Source organism: Protopterus annectens, chromosome 1.part1 (genome assembly GCF_019279795.1).
Source record: "Protopterus annectens isolate FY-2018-M chromosome 1.part1, PAN1.0, whole genome shotgun sequence".
Lineage (NCBI taxonomy): Eukaryota > Metazoa > Chordata > Ceratodontiformes > Protopteridae > Protopterus > Protopterus annectens.
The window spans coordinates 1,238,727,433-1,238,744,718 of NC_056726.1; the positions used below are offsets into that span (position 1 = coordinate 1,238,727,433).

The 17,286-nt window shown below is 38.6% G+C and overlaps 1 protein-coding gene across 2 annotated transcripts in view; it reads left to right on the forward strand.

The window, feature by feature from the left end:
* Window positions 1-17,286, forward strand: part of LOC122809541 (gastrula zinc finger protein XlCGF26.1-like) — a 306,301-nt gene that overhangs the window by 100,293 nt on the left and 188,722 nt on the right. The gene's annotated exons all lie outside the window — the stretch shown is intronic.

Sequence of the window (17,286 nt, forward strand, 5' to 3'; positions counted from 1 at the left end):
ACAGGATAGGCTATGGCTTCCCTCAGACCCTCAATTTGATTAAAACAAGTGATAAAGAAAGAATGAATGAATGAAAGTACAATGCCTAGAAATGTACTTAGAGTGCACTACAAAGCTATGTTAAAATTATTTTTTCAGATTTAGTTTTTGTGTTTTTAATTAAAAAAATGGATGGTGTTTTCTCTTGCTAATAGTTTATCTTGTACATACTTTTTAGAGAAGACTGTTCTGACATCATATTGTGCTAGCCGAGTTACCACAACTCATACAAAAACTTATGTCTGTGTGCCACATCTCTTTCAGAAACATGTTTTCTACTTATAAACACATTTTTTCTGCTTGCTAGTGTGTCATAGTAGATTTAAGTATCAGACGACATATAACAAGAAACTGATGGCACCACATCAGGACTTACAAGTGTTGTCAAACCAGTGGTGATTAGTCTTTGTTTTGCAGCATGCTGTAGTATTGTACATACCTCTGTCTGTATTCTAGACTGGGATTTAAACTCTGGGGATGGAAATATGGAATAAAAATGTGTGATAGCAGTGGCATTTCATAGTTTGTGTGACAGGGGACCAAGGAATGAGTTTTTACCCAGTGCAGCCTTTTGGCAGTACGATGTGTCAAAATGGTTACACATAAAGTTGTCAAATCGACAAAGACTGAAAGTCTTGGATATGTTTTTCACCACAAGCAAAACCATATCTTGAAACAACAAAATAATTACTGAATAATCACATTCATTGCTTCTTTCAAAGAAAGCAGCTTCCCCCTGTATCCCCAACCTGGGGGGGGTGTCACTTTCTGTAAAATGTATGGGTGTATATCTTTAAATGCTAATGAGCTGTCTACACTGGCGAGCATGTCATGATGTACACAGAGGTAGCATTGAAATCAGCCTATAATGTAGACCTAACTGAGTTAAGACCACATTTTGTTGTCTTTGTGTTAGCATGACATGGTATAAGAAATGGAATAAAATATCTGCCAAAACTGAAGAAATGTATCTGTAGACATAGAAAAAAATTATGTGTTTGAAAGTATAACTCTAAGTGGAAATATGGTTCATATATTCCTTCCTGGAATATGTATACTATAAGAAGGAAACCTGGCTGAAAAAAACAGAAAGATTTAGATTCACAAATTTGATTTATTGTTTAACTGTAAGGAAGTCACCTGGAAAGTCTGAATAAGTGCACTATGCAGCATTTATGTGGTGAAGAATCCATAAAGGTATTTAAGTCTGATTTTACTTTCCTTGATGAAGAGTAAGATAGACTAGAAGTGCATAGAGAAAAAAATCAATTATTACTGCCAGATCAGAAAATAATTGCCATTTACTAGACATTTTTCCAAGATCACAAGGTCCTTCAGAGATTGTAAATGCATGTGGTAGTGATCTGAAGACTAGAGCCAAAGAATGAGAGTCTGGACACCTGGATGATCCTGTAATAAGAGACAGAATAGTGTGTTGGATAAGAAGATAGGAACACAACTAGGGAAAAGGTCAGAGAGACCATAACAGACCTCGATATATACACCATTAAGTAAACGCACTTAAATGTTCAGGCCTTCCTTTTCAAGCACTTAGTACTTCGTAAAATAAGCAGGCCTGTACATGTCAATATGGGTGCAAATTTGTATATATGAAATGATGCAACAAAGAGAAGTCTTTTAATAGAAGTAGATCTGACTTTATCATATTTATTTATGTATTTATTTTACATTTGTTTACTGGGAAAGTCCGACTGGGCAGAAACCCATTTTCAGTGGAGGCCCGGTGAGGAAAGCTCCGCATAATAAGCATTAAATACACATAGACATGGTGATGATTTTATACAAAATTACAGAATAAGATAAAAATATTTTATACAGCTTCTGTAACAACTTCTATAATTTACAGAAATTAGAGCTGAAAACTGTATATTTAAAGATAAAGGTTTGTTACAGTTTGACACCATATAGTAAATGGTAAGGAAGTAAGAGGTACTTCAGAAATAGGCTGTCATTACATATCCAAATTCCATTTATTCTTGGAAATGCATATGGTGTGGATGTCTGCATAGCAAGTCGGTTTACTAGGGCATAGTTAAATTAACTGTGTAAATGAAATTGTGAGTAAAGTAGTAAGGCAAAATGAAAAGAAAAAGGGAGGGATGTTCTGTAAAGTATTACATGTGAAAAAAACAGCTTTGACGCAATGTACTTAAAAATAGATTCAGGATGTATGCCAAAGAAAACACTGTGCTCTTGAAATTTAGGCTTGCAGTAGGTGTGACTGTATGCATTACAGGGAACACTTCCCAGTTCTTAATCAGACTTCAGAATCTGTACTGAAAAGGACACAGTATTTGTATGTATTCGTAAAAGTAAAACTAAGTATATTGAAAATAATTCCATGTTGTTGAACATGAAAATTAACTGTTTACAGATACCTCAGTGCATTTTCAGGCTTTGCAGTGTCACATCTTTTTTATTTAAGAAATAATGAGAGAGGTGGACAAAGCAGATAGTTGAAAAGTAATGTTGAAAATTAACAGAATGTAGAATACAAATAAGACATTGTTGCAGGGTGCAGTATTTTGTTGGAAAATACTTTTAAACTGCTGGGACTGGAAAACATGCAAGACAGTTGCTGAACAGATTAAGAGAGACTGATTTCAGGTTATGAAGCACGTCTGTAATAAAGGATTCATATTCTGACATCAGAGGAAATGAAACCTGATGTAAGAAAATCTGAGTAGTTGTGAAAATATCAGCAAATACACAGCCAGAAGACAAGCAATCATAACGCAGATTTCTGGGTAGAATGCAATATCTAGCAAAGTTTGTAATGGATAGCCTGAGATAAATATGCCAATAAGAAATCTGTCAGAACAAGATGTGATTGAGAAATTGTGTTTGAAAAAGATAATAGTTTTGAAATGCTCAAAAATATTCACAAGAGCTCCTGTATTAAAAACTATAATGTGAAACAACAAGTAGTGGTGCAAATAAATGCCTACCAGAATGGTAGAGGAACTGTCCTCATACAAGAAAAAGAACAGTGATTAAGAGCATGCACAGGAGAAATGCACTAAGATAAAAAAATTGAACTGTTAAGAATAGTGTACTGATGTAATAATGTTCCTTGAATATTATTTGCTTTATTTATTTATTTGCTTTTGTTTACTGGGAAAGTCCAACTTTGCTAAGAAACCATATTCAGTAGAAGCCTGGAGAAAAAGCTCCAAATATAAAATACAGTACAAATGAAAGATTAAGAGTAAACAGAATGTAACAATGAATTGCCATATATGTAAGGAAGGTCAGGTGCAAACAATCACAAACCCTTGCAAAGCATATTCAAAAAGTCTTTGTACAAAGCTCCTTTCAAATCACAGAGAATGTTACTTAATAATCAGAAGTATAATATGGAAGTGAAATACAGATGAAGCAAGGGACTACATGTAACAGACATACTGAGTAGACCATACTTATTAGAGAACAGTGAAGAACCATTGGAAACTTTGGATAATACTAAAATCACCTATGTTGGAAGAAAAAAGTAAATGAATAACGTAGATATTCTGATTTTGACTTAGAAACAAAAACTACTGAAATATGTTAGTAAAAGGATGGCTTGAGATGACATCATCAGTAAAGAAAAGTTGTATCCAAGGTATTACATCTAAAGTGGTAGTTACGTATTATCGCAACCACATTTTCTGACGTGCTGGACTTTCTTGTCTTTTACTCAAACAACAACAAGGGAGTGTAATCAGAAAGGGTATACTGTTAAAACCTCTTCTGGGATGGTGGTGGTGGCTTTGTAAAATGAGTAAGGGTTCAAATTTGAGGATTTGTGGCTAGTGTGCTTGAAAGACGTCAAGCACTGAATTCAGTAATGATCACAGTGGCTGCGTGTATTATATACATACGTTGGCCTGACAGGAGTGTGGGCAACTTATAGCGTACGATGTTTAGACAGACAGACACACACACACACACACACACACACACACACACACACACACACACACACTTCCAACGGATTAGCTGCTTTCGAGCATGCTAGCCACAAATCCTCACCATTTGCAAACCCTTAATCATTTTATAAACTCACCACCAGGATCCCACAAGAGAGTGTTTTAACAGCCTACCCTTCCCGATTTCTTTGTAAGAAATTAGATAGGGTACTTCTTTGCTTCTCTTTTCTGATGCTTTCTGTTCTCAGGGTAAAGGCTGAGAAAAAGGAACGTGTTTTTAGTGGAATGGGGAACTTGCTTAACTGACATCATGAGATGCTGGCAGTGAATGGAGAAACCTATTTTTCAAGCCTTATTTCTTCAGCCGTTGAAGTGAGAAACCATCCTAAAAAACAGAACACATTAAAGAAAACAGGTCTCTGAGGTTTTTTTCATACTTCATTTGTCCCGGTTAACACAAGGAGAAGCAAGCAGCATTAGCGCAAAAATGTGGTTGCTAAGTACCTCTAAAGCTAACAAATTCTCTCATTCAACTGAGAAACAATTGCTTTAGAGAACACATCAGTCACATCTGGGAATAATAAAGAACAATGGAAGAAATAAAATGTTTTGGTCAGGAATGTCTGCTGAAATAAAATAAGAAGTCCACAGTTCTGTTATCTACAGTGTGTATCATAACAGCATTCCAGGAAAGAGATAATACCCTATTTCAGATTGCCCCTGGGGTAGACTGGCTGCAGAAGTGTTCCAGTTAACAGAAGTCATGTGTCTTTTTATGTAGATTATTACTCCATGTTCCCTCAAGTAAACTGTCATACACAGTTGTTGTTGAATATTCTGTGAGGTCAAAAATGGAATATATGATTGAGTTTTCTTTGTTTAGCTTATCTAGCAGTGACCCACAATGCATATGTTATAAACTCAGATGATCTATCTGTGAGTATCTGGGCATATAATGTGCAGTACATGCTATCCACACTCTTATGGAAAAGAGACAGCTGTCTAAACAGTGAAGACTTTAATGGGAAAGACCCATTGCAAAAGATATGAGGCTTGACTTCTGTAGTTCTGAAATACTCCATTTCAGAGACTGAGTCTCTCCAACCTCAATTTTTGACAAGCAGAACATAAAAATGCAGCCAATTACATTACTTATCCTGAAAATCCGTGTAAAGTAAAGGAAATGTTGGAAGGATATCAGCAGAGACGGGAATATTGCCCTGACTGAAGTTGCAAATAAGTAGCAGGTGGAAGAAAAATTAAGAATGCAGATGCCAAGGAAAAGTCTGCGGCTGAAGTTGAAATAATTAATAAAACAGCTGAACCAAGATTCTTTGTAGGTTGTAGGGAATATGGAGAGCTATGTAGACGAACTCATAGACTTTTCTGCAAGGTGAACACGTTGAAGTTTAGAAAGATAAGCAGACAGAATTGTCACAGTCATGTTACATGAAAATGGATGCTGTGACAACTGTGATAGTTGACAGTTGTATTGAGAGAGAGAGTGTGAGACTCTGAAGACTCCTTCTCGAAATGTGATACATCATAGTATGTGGACTTTTTTCACACTTAAATATGATCCTGATAACTAAAATGCCGCATTATTAAAATACCTTTGAAATTATAAAAGAGAGTTCTTTCTTTGTTTACATTTGATAACTGGGTGGGTTCATCCTTTTTAGGCTTTGGTGTAAATAATCCTTGATTTGTAGACTACAGTGTTATGGTTAAGTTAAAGATACTTGCTTTTTTTCAGTTTTATTAATGTGTGCCCTCCCAGCTGATGACCATGCTACTCCCTATCAGACTGGAGCCCATGCATTCTCTCAAGTTGAGGAATTCCCCTCAGATCCCCAAAGGTGAGAGGCAAAAATCAATGTGTTTGGTACTGTCTCCACCATTCTGGAAGTGAGAGCCTATTTTTTGTAAGAAAGATCAAACTCTTACCCTTGGGTGATAACATGATCATCTATGCCAACCTAGGAATTTCTTGTTTACTCTCCGTCAGTTCACACTTACTTCTTCATATGACTAAAATAGGCTACCATCACCAGCTTAAGTGCTCCAACCTATGTTATCCTGCACCAGCCCCCACCCTCTCAACACTGTCACTGCTGTCAGTCAGTGGCTGAGTGATTAATGGCAGTCTGAACTGGCCAGGAGCCACCATCTCACAACCAGAATGGGCATGCTTATCCTTCCAGTCTGTGCGGTTAAGCACCTGAGCTGCTAACTGAACTCTGGTCACCTAGTTTGTAGTCAGAGCTTTATCCATCTATATGTGGTGGTACAGCTTACAAAAATGTTAATGCATTGTATTTCATACATATAAAGATGTAAAAAATATATGCTGGTATCATCACTGAGCGCATACAAAAAGAATGATCTTTTTAGATCGAATCTAAAAATGTTGACATACAGCTCCAAGATCGCACAACAGCAGGGTAAGTGCAAGTTCCAAAAGCCTGCTGTACTGTAATGTCTTGTGCAAAACAGCTGTCAGGCTGATAAAACAGTCTGTAAGATATTTGCCATTTCAGCATTCATTCTTACAAACTGTAACTGTATCTGTCTAGATAGATAGATAGATAGATGATGTAGGTAATATATATATTTTTTTCAAAAAATTATGTAGAATATGTGAATGTATTCCTTTAAATGCAAATAATCTAGCTACACTAATTAACATTTCGTGTCGTACAGAGAAGTTCTAGAGAAATCAGTTTACAGTTAGACCTAATAGAGTTTAGACCACATCTCTCGTGTTTCCTATTTCCCCCTCCATTAATATAGTCTTACTGCAAGGTTAAGTGACCTTGGAGTAAAAGAGAAAACTTGGTTTCACTACAGAACTGTTTTTTAACTTTATTCTAAGAGTTTGTGATCTCATTGTTGTAAAATATCGAAAGAAGAGATGAGAGACATAGCCTCCTACATAGAAGTGATGGGGCAGGGGTTCAAGATAGCTTTCCCCACCTGAAGAAATAAAGTTCTAGAAAAGCTGCATTCAGACTTTTCCTTTCTTTATTTTCAATTCTGAACTAATGGCTTTGAAGAATTCATGTAAAACCAGTCCAAATCAGATTTCCCCCCTCTCTCCTGACTTGCAGAGTTACGTACCACACTGTTAGTCTTTCATCACACTCTAGCCCTTTCGTTCCTTTAACCATTTTAGTAACTGCCGCACAGTTTCTGTTTGACTGATTTTCTTTCTGTGGCAAAGAGAACTGGCTACACAATTCTGCATGTGGCTTTATCAAATAATATTAATAATAGTTCGTATTTTGCACACTGTAATTAGCCCTTGTATATCACTATTCAACATACTTTCCTCTGTTTTTCATCATCTGTTAATTGTGGGGTAGTATGTCTCTAAAGCATTAAAAGATTGTTTCACCTTGGCACTGTAAGAGAAGATGGAACTCTCTCCTGATGTGTGCTTCTGATGCAGGTGGATGTAACTATCACATTCGGAAACTGCATTGGTTCCACAGCTTTTCTGTAGCTGTATGTCAAATTCAGAGTTCCACCTTCCACATTTGTCTGTACTACTGAAAAACTGCCATTTACAGTTACAAAGCTTAACAAAGGAAGCTCAGTCATATATGTTCCATTTTTTTTACCCCAACTTCAAGTTTCATTGTAGTCATGTCACGTTTTCCAGAGTCAGATTTTGTTATATGCCACTGTCATTTTCCTCATCTCAGCACACCACAAATAGAACCACACGCAGTTGTTAGTATAGCTGACAGGTTCCACAGGGGTAGAAACATCATCATTGTCTTGTGTCCCCTAGCCTAATGTAGAGGACTGTTTGTTGTATGAAAAATTTTGTTTAATGGTGTGATCTGTCTGGGCAAAGTTTTGCATAGTTTCTTCAAGAGGAATAGCTGTTGATGATAGAGAAAAGGAACCTTATGGCAAAGTTACACTTCCATTGACATCACCAGCTTCTATGTCTCTGGACACATAAAGTGAAGTGGGTAACTTAAGGCAAGCCAACTCCATTCCAGATTCTATCAAGGAAAGAGTGAGAATTCCTCTTATTTTTTGACTAATTCTTAGGAGAAAACAGCTAGGGGCTCTGAGCAGAGAAAGGCAGGCAAAATTCCCTTACAGTTCATTAAATCTAGGATTGCTTTTAAGGACAAAGCAGAATCCAAAACCTTGACCCTCCTAAGAAAAGGTACATGACGTGGTGTATTACACAGTCTTGGAGCATAGCAAATCAAAGGTCATTGGCTATGGAAGATGTTCATCATGTTTCACTGTTGCAGTCATTCCAATTGGGTTATCCTGCTGGCAGGCTACCCTCAGTCGGCCTGAATTCCAAAGTCTAGGTCCTTAGTTGGCTGCTGTCACCTCTTCCCTAACGTCAGTGTGTCAGGGGTATAAAAGATGCAGCCGATGCCATTTTCTTCTTTCTTGCAAGCAAAAGCAGTTCGCAAGTGCCGGTCAGCCAACTCCTGAGATTTTCGTGTTCGAATTTCAGATCCGAAGTCTTCACTAAAAGCTAAGTACCCCATTGGGGAAACTTTTTTCTTGCTCCAGACCGATGTCAGAAAAACTTAATAATTGTATTTCTTGTGGGAAGCAAATACCTCTTAAGGACTTTCATTCTTACTGTATTCAAAACGTACCAGTAGACCACAAACTAGAGAAAAATACAAAATACTAAGCAGAGCCAAAAAAAAGCCAATTTATTCACCAACAATAGCGTAAACAAAGTGTTAACATTTTAAGCACTCTTCATCGTCTCACTTACACACAACATTATACATATAAAAGTGCTAACTTTTATTTATGTACTAAATTTTAATTGATTAATTACATTCACCTTAAAGACTAATTTATTTGTAAATAAAAAAAATATATCATCTTTATTCTAAAAATAAGGACCATCCTTTAACTTAATTAATAATTTATTTTAAAAAGCTTAAAAATTTATCTTACTCAATTGTCCCACACATTTAAAATCTTATATGTGTGTAACACATGTAAAATGATAGAACTACAATATTTCTGTTTCTGTTCTATCGTAACCCCTAAAACACTCATCTTTTATTAGATAACAATTTCAACAGGAGCAAAGAGAGACATACTCATTTAAGCCCTAATATATATATATGCTGTGCGTAGCTGCCAGTGAATTTTGATTTTTGACTTAACACACGATGTTTACATGTGTTACACACATATATCATAAACAGTGTAAATGTTGAATATGGTTTTTAAGAATTTTTTATAAGTGGTTTTTTATAAGTGTTTATTTAACATTGTGAAGTAGAACACTGTTAATATTTTTATAATTGAATAGGTCTTTTGCACAACTGAATGTAATTAATCAATATTTAATTTATTTTAAAAAAATAATGCTTAGTTGGTTTGTAAATCTTCTGATGAAGGTGAGACTGAGAGCTCACCCTAAAGTTTTTGTTTTGCTTTCGTTGTATTGGTGAATAAATTGGCTTTTGGGAGTGCTCAACTGCTTAGTATTTTGTATTCTTACTGTATTCCTTGCCTAGGCCCTGACCACGACGTTGCTAGTTGTCGGTTTTGTGCTAGATTTAACCAACGCACTATTAAGCGTTGGTACGATTTTGCATTTCACTATTTTGGCAGAAGATTTAACTATACAATGTCATCAGATAGCCATCCGACTACCGGAATTCACAAGAAACACAAAGAAAAGGACAGTCATCCGAGGTCCAAAACCAATGACGAGGCTTCTTCTAAGCCAGTCGCTGGTTCGCCGGTTCTCAGTGAGGTGCCTTCGCAGCCCCTGATGACCGCTACTTTAGACTCGCAGGCCACTACCGACACCCACATGGAATCGACCAGACCGCTGGAAGCTCAAGGTATTGGACCTTTGGAAACTATTCCCCTCAGATGGGTCTGGAGCCGCTGAGCAGGCATCGGCTTCTGAGGGTGTTTTCAGACCTACTCAATTATATGTTAAAACAACTTCAGCTTCAAAGGAAAAGACTAAAGCACCTTTAAAGACAAAGAAAAAAGTACAACAGCCTCATGGACAGGCCTACATACCTAAAAAACAGATGCTCAAAATGGACGAAGACCTAATTACTTTGATCAGGGGTTCCCATCCCCCTCCTGATAAGAGGCCTAGGCAAGAGACAGAATATGAATCTTCAGATCAGGTTTCCATTTCATCTGATTCCTCCTCTGATCAGGAATACTCTATTCCTCTCTATGAGGATTCTGATGCTGAAGAATCTATCCCTTCAGCCTCTCCTCCTGAGGATTATTCTTTTGGGGAAACTTTACATACCATGAGGGAGCATTTCCACCGGGAGAGCCAAGATTATTCAGAATCTAAGAAAAGGCTTAGAGACTTCCTTTTACTACCACAACACAGGCCCCTAGCTATTCCACCTGTGTTAGATATTGTAGATAATGTATTTTCAGAGTCCAGTCTGACCCCTGACTCCTTACCTGCAGCCCCTGTTAAGCCGGACAGGTACTACAGGGTTCCTGACTCTCATAAATTCCTTTTCAAAAACCCTGCTGCAGACCCAGAAACTATCTCTCAGGGTCCCAAAGGGGTCAAGGCTTCCACTGCAAAAAACCCTACTCCCTCTGACAGGGATTCTAGGGCACTGGACAGATGGGGAAAAAGATTTACACTTCTGCTACCTTGGCTATAAGGGCTTTAAATTGTCAGTTTCATATGCTCAAATATCAGCAATATATTATGTCACTGCTTAAACAGAAAATGTTGATAAATTCTGAATGTGCAGAAAACAAAAAATGCAGGATTTATTGCATGCAGCTGAACAAGTTGGAAAGCATACTTTGCAATGTGGGTTTAATTCTCTGGAGGCCTTCTTCAGGGTCGCAGTTACGGGTTCTGTCATTAGGAGGCATGCTTGGTTAAAGGAACAAAAATCTACCTGATCATGTTAAGGCAAAATTATTAGATGCTCCATTACAGCATGATGCTTTGTTTGGTGTTAAAGAAAATGGAGGACAAAGCTAAATCTATGCAAACAGTCAAGGATTTGTTACAGGTTCAGCCACCAATATTTAGCAGACACTGGCCTACAAAGAATTGGTCCTTTCCAGTGTCAGACAGGCCACAAAGGGGCAGATACAGATGCCCTAGAGGCAGATCCCAGCCCCAAGGTTCATACAGGTCTATACAATGGGGTGCTTCTACCTCCAAAACTGGAGAAGACAAATCAGAGCCATACAGGAAACAGTCCCAATGACTTCCCCCTGCCTGTGCCAAGCACTTACCTTCTGGCAGCACCTTTTTCCCGGGGAAAACTAGTACTTTTTACTCAAAATTGGCACATAATAACCCAGCACAAATGGGTCTTAAACACAGTGTCACAAGGCTACAAGTTTCACTTCCATACCCTGCCAAGGACAAAAGGTTGGCCAGACCTGCCAAAACATCAATGGGCAGAGGCACAAAAACAAGTCTCATCCCTCATGGACATGAGAGCCATTCAACAAGTACCAGAGCAAGAGCAGGGACAAGGATTCTATTCAAGACTGTTCTTGGTACCCAGAAAGGACAAAGCCTGGAGACCAATACTGGACCTATCTATTCTAAACACATATCTGGATATTCCAAAATTCAAAATGTTGACTCTGCAGCAGCTTCTGCCCATGTTGGACAAGAAAGCTTGGCTTGTGACTTTAGATCTAAAAGAGGCATACCTGCATGTCCCAGTCAGACAAACATGCAGAAGATACCTCAGATTCAAAGCTGGCTCAATGCATTACCAATTCTCTGCACTGCCCTTTGGCTTATCTACTGCACCCAGGGTCTTCACAAAGTGTCTGGCACCAGTAATTGCATTCTGCAGACAAAGAGGAATACAAATATATCCTTACTTGGATGACTGCCTCATTCAAGCAGAGAACAAGGACATTCTGCTACAGCATCTGGCGTTTGTAAAGAGATTACTACCATGCCTCGGGTACACAGTCAATGAACAGAAATCAAAACAAGTACCCTTTCGAGAGATAATATTCCTGGGTGCAAGCTTAAATACAACTGCCCAGATGGCTTATCTCATGCCGGAAAAACAAAAGCAACTGATTACCTATTTCAAACTGTTGGCAACAAAGGCCCAGTTATCTGCAAGAAAAATTCTGCAGGCTTTGGGCTTCATGGCATCCTGCATTCTACTAATTCCATATGCAAGACTGCATATGAGGAAACTTCAGTGGTACCTAAAAAGTGTTTGGACTCACCATTGCCACAACCTGGAAACAATAGTTACTCTCATTCCCTGCCTGTAACAGGAGTTTCGATGGTGGGCGAAGGCCTGTCACCAGAACAAGGGACAGTCATTCACTCTACCCCCAGCCACACAGACATTAACAACGGATGCATCGGATTATGCCTGGGGAGCCCACATGGCAGGAAGATATATTCAAGGCACATGGTAAGCAAACCAAATGCATCTACATATCAATCAAAAAGAGATGCTAGCTGTTCAAAATGACCTGACAGCCTTCAAGGACCTACTTCATCCGGGACAACTACTGATAAAGACAGACAATACCATGGTCATGTGGTATATAAACAAGCAGGGAGGCACTCATTCTTACCCCCTTTGCAGACTAGCCATGACTTTGTGGGACACAGCATTGACTTACCAAGTACATCTGCAGGCACAATTCCTGCCAGGAAAGATAAATACTCTGGCAGATGAACTAAGCAGAAACCTTATGGGTCCCCACGAGTGGAAATTGGATCCACAAGTCCTCAGCATGGTAACAAGGAAATGGGGATGCCCGGACATAGATCTATTTGCCTCACCTCACAACTGCCAGCTAAAGAGATTCTGCACAAGGACTTATCACAGACAAGCATAGAAAGTGGATGCCCTATCTTTCAGCTGGAAAAACTTAACAGTATATGCCTTTCCTCCTCTGCCTCCAAGGTCAGACAGGAGAAGCCAAAAATGATACTGATTGCCCCAGACTGGCCACGCCAGTACTGGTTTCCAATCCTATGGAACTTGTCTCAATGCTCAGCCTGGACCTTACCTCAAGTGCCTCATCTATTGTCCCAGCAGAACAATCAGGTCCTGCACAGCCAACTCAAGACCCTAAGTCTGGCAGCATGGCGGATAATGTAGTCATACAAAACACACTTCTCACTAAAGTGGTGATGGATGTCATTTTGGAGGCCAGGAGGCCTAGTACTAGAAAATCTTATGCTGGAAAATGGAAGAGATTCTGTGCTTGGAACCAGGAACAAGGAATTGACACAGCTGTACCAAAAATTCCTCAGATTTTGCAATACTTGACTGAGATGTTGGACAAAGGCCTGTCTTTTTCATCAATTAAAATTCATGTCTCTGCCATTTCGGCTCATTACAATACAGAGCCACCAATCTTTTCTCATCCTTTATTAAGGCAGTAACTCAGAGGGGCCAAAAATTTAAGGCTTCCAATGTGATCACCAATACCTGCATGGGACCTCAATTATGTCTTGGAAAAACTCACCCTGCCTCCTTTTGAGCCAGCCGCTACAGCTGATATAAAGTTTTTATCTTGGAAAACAGCTCTGTTCCTAGCAATAACTTCTGCAAGATGAGTCTCAGAGCTACAGGCACTCATGGTGGTGGAGCCTTTTATCATTTTTAATCCAGACAGGGTTTCTCTGAGGAAAAACCCGACATTTATGCCTAAGGTAGTGTCCAGTGTGAACCTTAACCAAACTATTCATCTGCCTACCTTTTATCCAAACCTACAGAATAAGGGGGAGAGAATTCTGCATTCTTTGGACATACACAGACAGCTACGCTTATATTTGAACAGAACCAAAGCTTTCAGAAAGACAGAGCAATTACTAGTGGCATATGCTGCAGGATCACAAGGAAAGGCTATCTCAAAGCAGACTATTTCAAAGTGGATAGGCCACTGCATTCATTTCTGCTATTCACAACATGGCAAGCCAGTACCTAAGGGCATTAGGCCACATTCAACCAGAGCAGCAGCCACTTCAGCAGCCTTCTTCAGGGGAGTACCAACCAAAGATATTTTAGAGGCTGCTACTTGGAGTTCAGTGCACACCTTCACAAAGCAGTATCACTTACCACTGTACTCTAAATCCAGGGCAGGCTTTGCCACTGCAGTTCTGCAGGGCCTAATAGCTGCTCCTAATGCTATTTAGCTCCATCCTCCCAACCTTAGCTTTGGGATTCAACCCAGTTGTAATGACTGCAACAGTAAAACACGATGAACATAGTACAGTTGTGTACACTTACCATAAATGTAGATGTTCGAGTGTATTCACTGTTGCAGTCCAGGTTACCCACCCGCTATACCCCATTCCTTTGCTGGAACGTATCTGCACTTCTCTATTCTGTACAACCTATGTGGTGTATTTGCTTGTAGATGAAGGCAAAATATATACTTTGGTGCATGCATGTTTTATTGACATATTTTTAGCCTACCCTTTTGGGGGCACCTGACATCTGGGGCAAGAAAAACTGAAGAAATTGGCGTCAGCTGCATCTTTTATACCCCTGGCATACTGACGTCAGGGAAGAGGCGACAGCAACTGACGCCGGACCTAGACTTTGGAATTCAGGCCGACTGAGGGTAGCCTGCCAGCAGAGAGTGAGAAAGGTAACAGAATGAGAAGCGGTCAAGAAGATGTTTAGACTGCAGGCTATATAGACAGCCTTTCCTATCAGGGATTGATATCAGAGTAGAGGCAAACAGAAAAGGGATAGGTGAATCCTAAGTGAAAGACCTGCTCTGGTAGAGTTTTTAGTTGAATCTAGAATAGAAACTGCTGTTTAAAAAGATATATTTAATAGGGTATATAAAATATTCCATAATACTTATAGGAATAAATCGGAGGAGTTTAGAAAAGACTGGGATGAAGTGTCAGATAAGCAATTCACAAGGAAAGAATGGGAGGACATATGTATGGTTCCCATTGTCTCTTTGTGAAACAATGGGTGAACATATGAATGACTCCCAAACATGCAACAAAGTCTAGAAGATTTAAGATTTTAGCTTGGAAGTGTTTGTATAGGTATTTTTGCACCCCAAGCAGACATCAAAGATTTTTTCTTCAAGAATATATGGCAAATTATGCAGGTGTGATGGGGAAGAAAGAGATAAATGGGAACCTATGTTTTGGGAGTGGAATGAGTTAACAGACTTTAAAAAATTCCCTGCAGAGTACTCAGACTGAATTATTGGGTGAGCAAATGGGTGTAACTTAGGAAATGATTTTTTTGAGCTAGGATACAGGATCTGAATTGTTTAGACATGGTAAGGTCTTGTTAAGTTTAATTCTGGTGGCTACCAAAAAAGCTGTCACAAAAAAAAAATTGAAATTGGTGTCCTAACCAACTCTATTTGAAGCACTGAATATTGCAATAGAGGTAAAAGAACTGGAAGTGGGATCTTTAGAAAATTCTGGGAGCAAATTACATACAAAAAAAATGGAAATTGTGGGAATAACACATGCAGAATAATATTGTGGTGGAAGAGTGAAGTTTTAGGGAAATGTTAGAGTGATGATTATATATACCACATATATTCTTTTGTATAATTTTCTTTTCCACAAGGAGGCCACTCCCCAGTGGAGTCTCCCAGGGCACTGTGCTAGGCCCACTCTTGTTTGGCAGCTACTTCTTAGATGTCATAGGCCTCTGGTTAACCAGTTTTGCAGATAACTGCAAACTGGAAGCAGTCATTGAATCTCCCCAAGATGAGAATACCTTTCAGGAAGGTCTACCACAGACAAATGCTTGGCACCAAAGCCATGGCTTAAAACTGAATACCATGAAATGCATTATAGTTCCTTTTGTTGAAGTCCTTCTGTGTTGCTGAACTTATAAGCAAGGGAATGGCACCAAAGTCCAGAGAAGTCATCATACCACTTACTTGGCCCTCATCAAATCCATCATACAGTATAATGCCGTGTTTGGTATGTAACTAACCAGACAAATACAGCAACTGGAACATCCAGTATGATTCCTTACAAACAGAATGCATGGAGTAAACACAATGTCTTGCGCTGATCATCTCAAAGCCCTGTTTTTTACTCAGTATCATATAGACTTCTGAGAGGTGATCTTTGCTTGACATACAAGGCATCCCTGGACCCTGTTTTGATGAACCTTTTGCACATTCACAAAACCAACTGCATTAGAACTACTAGATTAAAATACAAAAAGGTTTGCTTGCATCATAAGTAGGACATGTTAGAGAGACTGATATGTTTCTCAGACAATTCCCATTCTGTGAAACAGGCTCCACAACCATGTGAAGCAGAGTTCCTCCCTGTCCCTATTTAAGTATGACCTGGACCAAAAGATGGGCAATCCAAAATTAATGCCTGGTCTGGTGCCTGTGTCTCTGATAGAGGCAGTCAGTAAATCACCCTTATATAAATAACATGTGTGGGTTAGATTTGGGTTGCATGGCTAAGCTTATAAGGGCCCTGGTAGTCATTAGCCTAGTATAACCCTATGAACCTACAATGTTTGCAACTGGGAATATGATAATATGGGTTATTTTATTTTATATAAATGTACGTTTGCCTATTTCTTAAGTGATAATTCAATAAAGCTGTTTAAAAAAAAAGAGTAGTATGATTAACAGTTTGAAAACACTGCAACATTTGCTCTTTTTCCTCTCTAAACCTGTGACCTCCATCTGAAACTAAAGTCGACTTTTTCTTTTGTCTGTCCAATTCAATCATCAGCTAACTTGGTGTTTTTGTTATCGTTTCCAAATCTACTGAGATAAACTCCTTTTCCTTTTGACTTGTCTTAGTTTTAGTTTTCTGTAGCTCCTGAATGTTTCTGTAAAGCTTTGATCCTTCCTTTGTCATTCTTTAATTTTTATTCTCTTGCCTTACAGATTCCATATTTTTATTGATACTCAGATACAGTTACATCAGTTTACTGTTTTAGCACAGCCACCTGTTTACTTAATATTTGCTATTGCAGCTTGTTTGGAACTTTCAAGTTTATGATTTTGTTTTATTCTTGCAATGTACATGTGACAGTTCAGAGACACTTCTGTTTTGCTTTGGCAGCTGTTTTGCTGATCAAGTTTGGTAAACAACTTTTTTTTTTAAAACTCTGTCATTTTGAGAAGCATCTGCTGCAGTCTTTCTACTTATTTTGCTTTGTGACAGTGCCCACTAAATGTCTTTTCTTGCAAGGCTACAAAACCTTGGAAGAATGACTTTTTGATTTACTCATTTGCCACAGAAAATGCTTCCATTACCTTTCCACTTGCATTATAGTAATATCCTCTAGTTCTGAAAAGGTTCTCCTGTTTTTATGCATTCCAACTG